Genomic DNA, 10,548 nt, shown 5'->3' with positions numbered 1-10,548 from the left:
TTGATAAAAAACGACACTGAGCCTGAAAGAAGCTCACAGAAAGGCCGTTAAGATTTCGTGCAAAGCGTTTGAAAGTAGCTGCCGAAGAATGGGCGTGCCACCGACCATAGAACGGCGAAAAGACTAGTAATCAAGAAACCACGGCTCTTGATTGGATAATCGGCTATGCTTCAATGACCACGTCAGTAGCAGCTTGCTGATTAGGTGAACAAGGAGTCTGCTACTGGCGGCGATTCTGAAAGCGCATTGTAAGTAGGTTGACAGATAATGATTTAGGATTGATTCAAGGTATCTTGAGGTACGAAATACATGATGTACAAACAACAGCTGCTTCACAAAAACGTCTAAAGCATGACCGCTTCATCGTGAAGGAAACCGCTGTAGCCTATATGCCTTGTTTTCAACGAGGGAAAGCATAGGCGCTTATGCAAGTGGCAATGGATTCCTAGTTTCAGAAATAATATATCATTATTGAATTCAAAGATAAAGCTTAACAATGACACTATAAGTTAGGTGATCTTATTGGGCTCAGGTTACCTTACATAGTTGAAGTTTTGAATGCTCTAGCGATCGGCTGAATCAGACGGTTAGGCTTAGCCCTCACCAGATGTTTGCAGCAAATTGAATTCACTTGTAAATGTTTTCAAAGTCCCTAATGATGTCGCAGAAACGAGGTTTAAATGCAAGCACAGGCCCTGCTTGATATGATATGCAAACTATGTTGGATACTATGCACTATGCAGCATTGTCTGTGTTTACCTTTACACCCCTTTTCTGCGCGATTATTAAGAAATTTGGCATATCATATCCAGCATATTATGTTCTTACTTTTACGCCTCTTTTCTGCGTCATCATCAAGGACTCTGACAACACTTGCAAGTGAATACATTTTGATGCATAAGCATCTGACAAGTGCCAAGCATAACCCGCTGATTCAGCCGACCCTTGGAGCTTTCAAAACTTCAACTATGTACTACAGCCTGAGCGCAATGAGATCACACAAACTATAGTGTCATTGTTAAGCTTTATCTTTGTATTCAATAATGATATATTATTTCTGAAACTAGGAATCCGTCGCCACTTGCATAAGCGCCTATGCTTTCCCTCGTTGAAAACAAGGCATATAGGCTACGGCGGTTTCTTTCACAATAAAGCAGTCATGCTTTAGACGTTTTTGTGAAGCAGCTGTTGTTTGTTCATCATGTATTTCGTACCTCAACATACCCTTAATCAATCCTAAATCATTATCTGTCAACCTACATACAATGCGCTTTCAGATTCGCCGCCAGTAGCAGACTCCTTGTTCACCTAATCAGCAAGCTGCTGCTGACGTGGTCATTGAAGCATAGCCGATTATCCAATCAAGAGCCGTGGTTTCTTGATTACTAGTCTTCTCGCCGTTCCATGGTCGGTGGCACGCCTATTCTTCGGCAGCTACTTTCAAACGCTTTGCACGAAATCTTAACGGCCTTTCTGTGAGCTTCTTTCAGGCTCAGTGTCGTTTTTTATCAATAATCAATCGAATAATACATTACAACCGAGGATTTGTAAGATTTTCCAAATCATGGACAACCCTACTGCACAGCACAGCAGTACCGCTGTGTTGAACTGTGACTGCGGAGATTTCTTTGTTTACATATTTACTCCAAGTCAGAGTATATCGGCAACTCCTGATATGCTCACTGCTCAAGCTCAGCTTATTCCCGTTTTCTGTTTGGTATGACTACTTAATTCTGGCGTATGCGCGGCTTATTCTCCGTTCATAACCACCAACTGTTCGTGCATATGCTTATGATTGCATATTGCAACTGACGAAATTGAGACAACAATGCCCAGACTGTTGTTGGTGGTTAGTTCACACATATCAGACTGGACTGCAGCGCTTCCCAACCGGTGGGTCTTGCGCGAAGCTATATCTGCATGGTGGGCCGGGAAGATATTCTAAATGTTACAGTTTCTATTCAATTTTCCAAAAATGTCAAAAACCTAATCTTGTACGATTAGACGGGTTCATACCCTTTCTCCTCTCTGAATTAAAGCCACGTTCCCGTGCTTAATCAGCGAACCAGATTTTCGTGACAGTCATTTTGATAAGAGTACGAAATTGGACGGTCTTTTGTGTATGCCTTGAATTTGCGAAAGTTCATTGGAAAATGCAATCCAGCCCGATTGTAATCAAATTAGCAAGCAATACTCGGTACCCCTTTACGTCAGCTTGGTGCACTCGTATTCTCAAATTGTCGCGCAATTTCACTTGTGGGCGTCTATTTCAACTCGTCACTCACACGACCCATTGCACGTTCAATTACGTTGTCATATGCTGGTGCTCGGTCATATCTCATGATGGATCGCATTTTGAAATATTGCGGTGAAAGTAGGATGCGAACTGAAAAATACTGGGAATCACTGGACTAGATGACCGCTGTGGTGTCGTGCGCCTCGACAATTGATATTGCTAACGATCATAGTTCTCATAGGCGCTGAACTCTAATTTTTCATAGGTATGCGGGATCGATGACGTCACAAAGGGCTGACGTCATAGTGCGTCAGAATTGACAAATGAGCCGACTCGCAAGCGTTCAATATCACCTGTCACTTGTATAGGGTGACAAAATTACGATAGTATTAAGCAGGCGCGCAGCCGGCCGCTTGCTGAATTGATTGAATTCATTTCAAATTTACCAAGGTAGCATCAGTTTATTATGGTCAAGTGCATGCACCAATGCCAATAATACATCGATCGGATCGGCATCCTTGTGTAACGGACTCGCACGTAATACTCGACACCACTACGACACGTTACGCTACCATAGGATTACTAGCGAGTCCGACTATGCAGTCAATTAGCGAGCTCGCAATCTCCCGCAGTCAATTAGCGAGCTCGCAATCTCCCGCAACATATTCGCCAACACGCGCGCCGACAATCAGGAGATTTCAATCACTCGCCTCGAGAACAAACGAATAGGGTGCCTTTATTTTGTGCTAGGAAACTTATGAAAATTATGGAAACTTATGAAACTTATGAAACTTATGAAACTTATGAAAACTTATGAAACTTATGAAACTTATGAAACTTATGAAAACTTATGAAACTTATGAAACTTATGAAACTTATGAAGACTTATGAAAACTTATGAAACTTATGAAAACTTATGAAACTTATGAAACTTATGAAACCTTATGAGACTTATGGAAACTTATGAGACTTACGAAAACTTATGTAACTTATGAAAACTTATGAAACTTATGGAAACTTATGAAGATAAAGAGCTCTTGGATGAAGAGCCGTTCAATATACAATTTAAGAATATCTTCCTATTGAAATGAGCCCGATTATTTTCGGCTGAAACACGTTAGGGGTAATCGTCAGTAGCTAGTAGAGAATTAAAAAAAAACATTGTAAAGCAACAATCGCAATGATAAAATGAATACAAGCCAAAAAATCAATCAATTTTAGTTGAAACCGTCCGCACCCGCTTCATCCTATATTATAAACCTGATTGGAAAGAAAAAAATTATTACCGTGAATTATACTGGACTCATTCACCTTTACTTTGCTTAAATTTATTTCGAATGCCAAGTGAAAACCGTTGGCGTTGTCAGTGTGAAGTTGGATAACTCGGATAATTTTCACGACCAGTTGTGGAAATTGAGATAAATTCAGTTCATAACAATTAAGTCAGAGCTCTTTGTTATAAGCACGAGAATGGCAAATGTCTGTACAACAACCTCGGTTCGTTCCGGACTATACAGTTCAGTACTATTTTCCGGAAAACCAGAAGTAGATTAGATTCAAAATTGTAAAGCATTGAAAAATATCAGAAATAAATTAGAGATTATCAGCATTTCGCTCTAAGTAGACAATTATGTCGGAATCAGGGTATCTGGTATTCTCCTAAATTAACGATGCAATTTACATAAACATTGTTCGTAATTGTGGAAGAATTAAAGCTTCGTCCAGAGAGTTAGCATTTTTATTTAATCTGTTGTGAAGAACAGTACATCAAAACAATGAGACGTCTACCAGCGCATCTGAGATATTGTGCACATTGCGCAATCTTGAACTTTCCCCGCGCGGCAATCAAATTGGGTCACGCGTTAGCAATTTAGCATATGAAGATTGCGACACAGTCGCGTTTGCTGATTGACGCTGAATTGGTATCTTTGGAAATAATAGTCGACGTCAATGCCACTCAAGTATTTAGATAAACTTAAACTATGCTTTAAGACAACCTTTTCGGTTCGCGATATTATTGAAGATACTCGCGAAGTCGTGATTAGGGCTGGGCATAATGATTCGAGTTCTCGATTCTGAATCGAGTAATAATTTCAATGATTCGAGTCGAGTAGTAGAAGTCGATTTTTTCGAGTACTAAAATTATACACTCCTCGCCACTGCAAGTTAATTTATCAACGACAATTAGAGTTTCGATACCATTTTCGCCTGAGGAAGCCTTGAAACCTTGAATGGCCGTATCGCAGCATCCCAGACAGTACAAAGCTATACGAACGTTACTGAAAATAACACATTTACGAAGTCATGATCATTCCACAACATTGTCACAAAGTGCAATTAACCCGTATGGTCGAAAAAATTCCAAACTATCTTTAATGAGATGGATAACAGGCATTATATATTCTTTGTGGTGGTATAAAGGGTACTCATTTGATCTTTGACATACTACATTTTGTTATGACGTCATAATGAGTGATACTCGTCTCGACTCGAAACATTTTACGTGATTCAGAATCGAGTCACTCAGATACTCGATTTTGCCCATGCCTAGTCGTGATACACTCATATGTGACGTATGAATATGTTGCTACTTATCGTTCCCAATGATTATGATTTTAAAAATTATATGTAGAATTGTAGATAGAATCACCGCACATCGACCAATCATCATATTTTGATGACATTCTGGGTCCGTTTAATTGCCCTGGTATTCGTGCGGCCCCGACCGTGCTCTGCAATTCTAAATTTGGCCCTGACACCGAAAAACTTTGGGAACCACTGATCTAAATTATAATCCGTCGGTCTCGATGTGAAGTTTATTTGTAAAAATATTATTTCTATCATGCCGACAACCAATATCCACGCGAACTCGGTTCACCAGACGTATCGCGTGCCGAGAAGGGTTAATCCAGTTTTGTACGATGCGTTGATTGATCGCAGACATACTGGCGCCTGTGAGACAATGCGGTTTTCAAAACCTCATTGCCTTCCTAATTACCACCAAGAAATGAAGCGTCGTCAATGTTCAAGTTTATAAATTCATATTGCAATCAGAACAGTCCCCAGCATTCTCTTATTAGGCGTGCTGGCACTTAGTTACCGCATGGTTTTAAGTAGGCCTATATTACAAGAAGGCAATGCCAACTCGCGGTCACCGAATAGGTAAAATAGCTTCGTCAGAGATCACCTCCGTGTGTCTATCGAACATCGGCGCTGTAAAATCTTCCGGTAGTTTACAGTGTGCTGCTAGCCAAAAAAGGTCAATAATGCTAGGGTGCCGCTGACTATTTTCCATTTACAGAGGGTGCCGCGAGGTTGAAGATTTTGGCAACCACTGGTCTATGTAAATCTTGATTGCCATTATTGCAATCATGATTTAAAAATCCCTATTTGGTATCGAATACCGAGGCAATGGTCTCACAATGAACTTCGAATCTGAATTAATTTACCTCATGCTTTATAAGTTTCATAATTTCCCATAAGATTCATAAGTTTCTATAAGTTTTCATAAGTTTCATAAGTTTGCATAAGTTTTCATAAGTTTCATAAGTTTTCATAAGTTTTCATAAGTTTTCATAAGTTTTCATAAGTTTTCATAAGTTTCATAAGTTTTCATAAGTTTCATAAGTTTCATAAGTTTCATAAGTTTCATAAGTTTCCTAGCACAAAATAAAGGCACCCAACGAATACGCACGCATCTGTGGCGACGGCTAATAAACTAAAGTTACAGGAACTATTCTTACAAATGGAAAGTCTGTGCGTGCTGGACTCTATTCATTAGTCACTCTGATTTCAGGGGAGTCGGAAGTTTCGATATTAAGAGCCTGCAAGACAATTTTCTGATCGTTCTGTTGTAGTATTAGCGTTAATCAAAATCAATTACGCCGCTGTCTGTTCACGATCAGTATTAATAATTCCGTCCATGTTCAATGTCTGAGCCAGTCTGACATCACAATCTCAGAAAACGCGATAGTTCCGGCCGGCGCATCAGATATCATATTTCAACGCAGCAGGAGATGACAATCGCCACATTTCGGCCAATAGAAATTGGCATCTTTAGTAACTCAAACCTTGAGACACATCTTCTGATGGTTATGTTCAAGTATTAGCGGAAATCAAGTACGCTTGTACGCACGCGTCGCACATGCTTGCGGACATTCGATGTCATTCATTTTCGCGATGTCAATCTTCAATCACAATCGAGAGCCAAAGCATTCTAGGCACGAGACGCGATCGTTAGGCTAGTGATGATATATTTCGTAACAGGCCTATTGCACACGCAATTGTGTAGGCCAACGATGGTATCGTGTGCAGGCCGGCGATGGTATAGTGCGCACTGTGCCTATTCCAGATGCGATTCTTCAAGCCAGCGGAACGAGGCTTGATGGAGGCGCGATAAATCAGGCCAGCGACGATTGCAGAGCGCGCGGCAATCAATGACTTCGGAATCATCTCAGCATAGTGTCCTATAATCTCAGCGCGAGATCGCGTTGCGTTACATTTTGCACAAACTATTCTCGCTAATTGGAAACACGCTACTCGTTAATTGGCCGTGGCCGCGAACAACACTGATAAAATACGACTTACGGAATTGCAACTGAATATTAGCGTCAGAATGGTAATTTCAAAATGACAGGATTTGCTACGCGCGTGAATGTATTGCTGCTGATTTGCTTTAACCGATTGGCGCCGGCTGCAATTTTCGAAAAATTTTACTTCAATTTTCAAAGTCGAAAAACTGTACCTTAATGGGATTGGAACACGTCAAACAAGGTGTCATTCGCTTCAAAACTTCAACGCGCATCCGATTGCGCCACTCAAATCATTTCGAGCACTGCGTCTGGCCACTTATATCAAGAGCAAGCCGAGAATTCGTTGATGAGAAACGTATTACATTTACTGTACTCTTTATAAACCTTAACATGGATATCTGGTGACATAGGCTTCTTGTGAATCATATCGGCGAGGAAATCATGATTATGGAGATGGCTCAGTCGATCTAATACGCCCTAATATCGCCATTATCCAATAGATACAATATTGGCGGTTTGCACAATAAACACGCGCCAGGCCGCAGAGTGAATGAGTCATCGGCGAGTGAGCGAGTGACGCGCGTGTATTTTTTAGGTAGAGTAGCCTTCCTGGGCATTTACAACGCTTATAGAGCACGTAAATGGGTCACTTTAGTATTGATAAACGGAGATTGTCAAGACCTAACCATAAGGACAAACCACAAACGCATATCTTACTACTACGTAAGGTTTATGACGTTAGTTGGTAGCACTTCATACAGACATGATACACACGTTTGCGGGGAATACACAGCGTGTAGAATTGGTCTTGTTGCGATATATACATCACTATTAGCTGTTAGTCTGATGTAGATATAATCTTATGGGCATGTACTCTCCACAGAAACAATCTAAGAATGTCTCCTACCGATAAAATTCAGGATATAACACACTATGTTACAGATATTCGTCCCTGCGTTTGACACTAGTGTGGTAGTCTGCAGGAATTCTCTTCACGATTTTTAGAAGCGGCCTTGGGGTGACATAGGCATAACTAATGTTGTTTATTTTGGCCTTGAAGGTGGAGATTGGCTAGTTCTATTGAAAGAGACAATCCGTAAATGCCTTTCATTACTACAACGAACGATATATATCGTTATACGACAGCTCTTTGTATATCCAGATGAACACTTTTACGTAGGTATATGCGCTGAGTAATATTGTATTTATTCCGAATTATACTTGACTATTAGCCATTATTTAGAATCGTATAGGCAGCAACTATTCACAGACACAATCTATGAAGGTATATCACTATTAGAACTCGATACATATCCCGTTTTGTGACCAGTATTCATCCATCTGCTTGAAGCTGGTACGGTAGGCTGCGAGAATTCTCTTCCCGGTTTTCAAATGCAACCTTGAGCGATGCAGACATAACTAGTATAGTTGTTTTAGCAAGAAAATCAGAAGCTGACAAGCACTATTCATAGAAACAAACTACAACAACTGGCTATGACGAATAAAACCAAATATACGATAGGGTATATGATGGGTATCGGGAACGCGCGTTTCCGCGAAATGATGCGGTCGGCGGATATCTTTGTCACGCGGATTTATAGATTTATAACACCTTATATGTAACTAATATCAGATACGAAGATATGTGTGAACTTGTATGGACACTAGCTTTTCACAGAAAGAAACAACTATGCTCTAAGACGGCTAGAACAAAACATACAGTACGTTATCTGAGAGTGTCAATGACGCGCGTGTTGCCGAGACAGTGTATTTTGCAACATATTTGTCTACGGTATTTGATATCCGATTTCGACGTCTTAGATATAATATATATCAAATAATATGGTATCAATGAACTTGCACAAACAATATCTATCCGCAGACATGAACAGCAGCGACCTAGCACGATTAGAACGGGATATATAGTGGTTCTAATACAGTACGCTTCCCTCTAACGGCAATGGGTAAAAATACCCACGCCGGCGGGAGACGGTTAAGTGTTCAGCAGCAGTACGAAATACATTGGTTTAAAATTCTAAATCGATCAATTCACCAGCCAGTCAGTTACAAGCCTAGTCGGATTCTGGGTATGCCGCATACCCAAAATAATTCTTAGGTATGCGCGGCATACCTAGCATACCTGAGTTCAGCGCCTATGATAGTTCTATTATATCCTATCGGCCATCGGAATTTTTCACATGTTTGTCTCTGGCCATTAGGGCTCTTCAAAAATGACTTTTTTTCTCAAATCGTACTGGCTACTTCAGTGGTTCCCAACCGGGGAGGAATTCCCCCCTTGGGGGGAATTTTGCAATTTTTAGGGAGGAATTCCACTTTAGAATTGTAATGGATTTTCCAAATTGTTCATGTCCGAACTGTCATGTAGTCAACCAGTTATATCCGAACGTACGCTCCTCATGGCTGTTTTTGTTTGATGAAAGTATGTTCAAATACTATTTGAAATCTCTTTTTCACATACCAATCCCCCCCTTTTTTCAAACTAGTTCAGATGTGCTGCAGTTCGTAAGACAATTTTGTAGGCCAGCGACGGCCTCTCAATCAACTATATCCTAAGCGAGCAAATGTTGAGCCGAATCTATCATAACAAGGCCTCTAGTGAAAGTATTTACCTTATATTTTCAAGTCAACATTTTCAGACAGTGACAAAATATTCCAACGTCATCGATTCAAGTCAAAGAACAGCTACCCGATCGAAAAAAGACATATTAAACTTGGTGCAATGTTGCCGAAACGTAATGGGTGTCCTAAATTTCAATGAGCTCCAGCAGGGAATCTAATCACGTGTATGTTATATATCAGGGCTGTAACTAAATCACGAGGCTCCGAGTCGCAAGTCAATCTCACTTTCATAGTTTTGACTCGAGTCAAGTCGTGTCATTTTCAATTCACCATTGAGTCAAGTCTGAGTTCAAGTCACAGAGCAGAGGGTCGAGTCCGAGTCATGGTATTATGACTCGAGTCCGAGTCCAAGTCACACCCCAGACAACACTGTTTGGTGATATTGAATGATTTGGCTATATGATATACTAATTTTCCTCACTTTGAGCAGTTTCTTGTCGCATTGTCAAGTACCAGGATCAATAGACGAAATTCCAATAGGGTGGTCGCTGTACTGTTCTTCGAAATTACAATGAAATGTCGCTCTTGGCCGACTTAGTGCCTCGAGTCATATGGGAGCATGACTCGAGTCCAAGTCGACTCAATACCCAAGTCAAGTCGAGTCGTTTCCGTATTTTGAGAAAATGACTCGAGTCAAGTCGAGTCGTCAGAAAATGGAGAGTCGAGTCAGACTCGAGTCTGGTCAACCCTCCTATATACGAAAGTACCAATATTATTGGTCAAATGCATACGCAAACTTGAAAAAAAATCGCGAGACCAGCAAATCTATGCATACTGATCTTTCACAAAAGTTATATTAGCGATTTGTGCATGGTAAGCCGAAAACACAAATGGAAGTGTGGGGGTCTGTTGAGTCAAGCGTTCCAAAATTTGTTTGATTGCGAGCAAGACCATTGTTTTTGGAGGTCTACAAAGTGTTATTACATCAGCACTGCTAGAAACAAACACTTGGTACCGCCCGTCTTATTCTCTCAGTCAACAGGTGTTTGCGCGGTAAAAATGACCTTTTTTAATCGTCGGGCAGATTTATCCTAAGGGGGGAATTTTGGCTTAAATTTCGGCCAAGGGAGGCACGAGATGAAAAAGGTTGGGAACCACTGGGCTACTTGATAAAATTGTTAGGTTACCTAATTTAAGCCT

This window comes from Botryllus schlosseri, chromosome 11 (genome assembly GCF_051294905.1).
Source record: "Botryllus schlosseri isolate E-star chromosome 11, Bs_hap1, whole genome shotgun sequence".
NCBI lineage: Eukaryota > Metazoa > Chordata > Ascidiacea > Stolidobranchia > Styelidae > Botryllus > Botryllus schlosseri.
This window is presented reverse-complemented; position numbering follows the sequence as displayed.